This window comes from Protopterus annectens, chromosome 9.part0 (assembly GCF_019279795.1).
Source record: "Protopterus annectens isolate FY-2018-M chromosome 9.part0, PAN1.0, whole genome shotgun sequence".
In the NCBI taxonomy this organism is placed as follows: Eukaryota; Metazoa; Chordata; order Ceratodontiformes; family Protopteridae; genus Protopterus; species Protopterus annectens.
This window is the reverse complement of record NC_056743.1, coordinates 1,952,826,543-1,952,828,907: the sequence shown is the minus strand read 5'-3', so window position 1 is coordinate 1,952,828,907 and position 2,365 is coordinate 1,952,826,543.

Sequence of the window (2,365 nt, the reverse complement as noted above, 5' to 3'; positions counted from 1 at the left end):
TTTTTAAAAAAACATTTTAAAAAATTTTTTTTTGGGGGGGAATATTCTGCTAAATTTTAGTGTTTGCTGAATTTTGTTATTTGCTAGTAATTACAGGTGTGGGGGGTAGTCACATTTTTTAATTTCCTGTCCTTGCCTATTTAAGTGGCACAGTGTGAAATATTTTCTGCTTAAAAACCTCAGCTTTGGCTGGCTAAGAACTTGCTATATTCAACTGGACGTATAAGAGAATTTAAGTACCTTTATCTGCTCATTTGTTTTCAAAAAAATACAGTATTTGAATTGATTTTAACTGTGTGGAAGGAATATTAGCTGAACTGGAAGTTATTCAGTGGTTGCTGAATTTTGTTATTTGCTAGTAATTACAGGTGTGGGGTAGTCACATTATTTGATTTATTGTCCTTGCCTATTTAAGTGGTACAGTGTGAAATATTTTCTGCTTAAAAACCTCAGCTTTGGCCGGCTAAGAACTTGCTATATTCAACTGGATGTATAAGAGAATTTAAGTACCTTTATCTGCTCTTTTTTTTCATAAAAATACAGCATTTAAATTGATTTTAACTGTGTGGAAGGAATATTAGCTGAAGTGGAAGTTAGTCAGTGTTTGCTGAATTTTGTTATTTGCTAGTAATTACAGGTGTGGGGGTAGACACATTCTTTGATTTCCTGTCCTTGCCTATTTAAGTGGTACAGTGTGAAATATTTTCTGCTTAAAAACCTCAGCTTTGGCCGGCTAAGAACTTGCTATATTCAACTGGACGTATAAGACAATTTATGTACCTTTATCTGCTCTTTTTTTTTCAAAAAATACAGTATTTAAATTGATTTTAACTGTGTGGAAGGAATATTAGCTGAACTGGAAGTTAGTCAGTGTTTGCTGGATTTTGTTTTTTGCTAGTAATTACAGGTGTGGGGGTAGACACATTCTTTGATTTCCTGTCCTTGCCTATTTAAGTGGTACAGTGTGAAATATTTTCTTCTTAAAAACCTCAGCTTTGGCCGGCTAAGAACTTGCTATATTCAACTGGACGTACAAGAGAATTTAAGTACCTTCATCTGCTCTTTTTTTTTCAAAAAATACAGTATTTAAATTGATTTTAACTGTGTGGAAGGAATATTAGCTGAACTGGAAGTTAGTCAGTGTTTGCTGAATTTTGTTATTTGCTAGTAATTACAGGTGTGGGGGTAGTCACATTCTTTGATTTCCTGTCCTTGCCTATTTAAGTGGTACAGTGTGAAATATTTTCTGCTTAAAAACCTCAGCTTTGGCCGGCTAAGAACTTGCTATATTCAACTGGACGTATAAGAGAATTTAAGTACCTTTATCTGCTCATTTTTTTTCAAAAAAATACAGTATTTAAATTGATTTTAACTGTGTGGAAGGAATATTAGCTGAACTGGAAGTTATTCAGTGTTTGCTGAATTTTGTTATTTGCTAGTAATTACAGGTGTGGGGTAGTCACATTCTTTGATTTATTGTCCTTGCCTATTTAAGTGGTACAGTGTGAAATATTTTCTGCTTAAAAAACTCAGCTTTGGCCGGCTAAGAACTTGCTATATTCAACTGGATGTATAAGAGAATTTAAGTACCTTTATCTGCTCTTTTTTTTTTCATAAAAATACAGCATTTAAATTGATTTTAACTGTGTGGAAGGAATATTAGCTGAACTGGAAGTTAGTCAGTGTTTGCTGAATTTTGTTATTTGCTAGTAATTACAGGTGTGGGGGTAGACACATTCTTTGATTTCCTGTCCTTGCCTATTTAGGAGGTACAGTGTGAAATATTTTCTGCTTAAAAACCTCAGCTTTGGCCGGCTAAGAACTTGCTATATTCAACTGGACATATAAGAGAATTTAAGTACTTTTATCTGCTTTTTTTTTTTTCAAAAAAATACAGTATTTAAATTGATTTTAACTGTGTGGAAGGAATATTAGCTGAACTGGAAGTTAGTCAGTGTTTGCTGAATTTTGTTATTTGCTAGTAATTACAGGTGTGGGGGTAGTCACATTCTTTGATTTTCTGTCCTTGCTTATTTAAGTGGTACGGTGTGAAATATTTTCTGCTTAAAAACCTCAGCTTTGGCCGGCTAAGAACTTGCTATATTCAACTGGACGTATAAGAGAATTTAAGTACCTTTATCTGCTTTTTGTTTTCAAAATAATACAGTATTTAAATTGATTTTAACTGTGTGGAAGGAATATTAGCTGAACTGGAAGTTAGTCAGTGTTTGATGAATTTTGTTGTTTGCTAGTAATTACAGGTGTGTGGGGTAGTCACATTCTTTGATTTCCTGTCCTTGCCTATTTAAGTGGTACAGTGTGAAATATTTTCTGCTTACAAATTTCAGCTTTGGCCAGCTAAGAA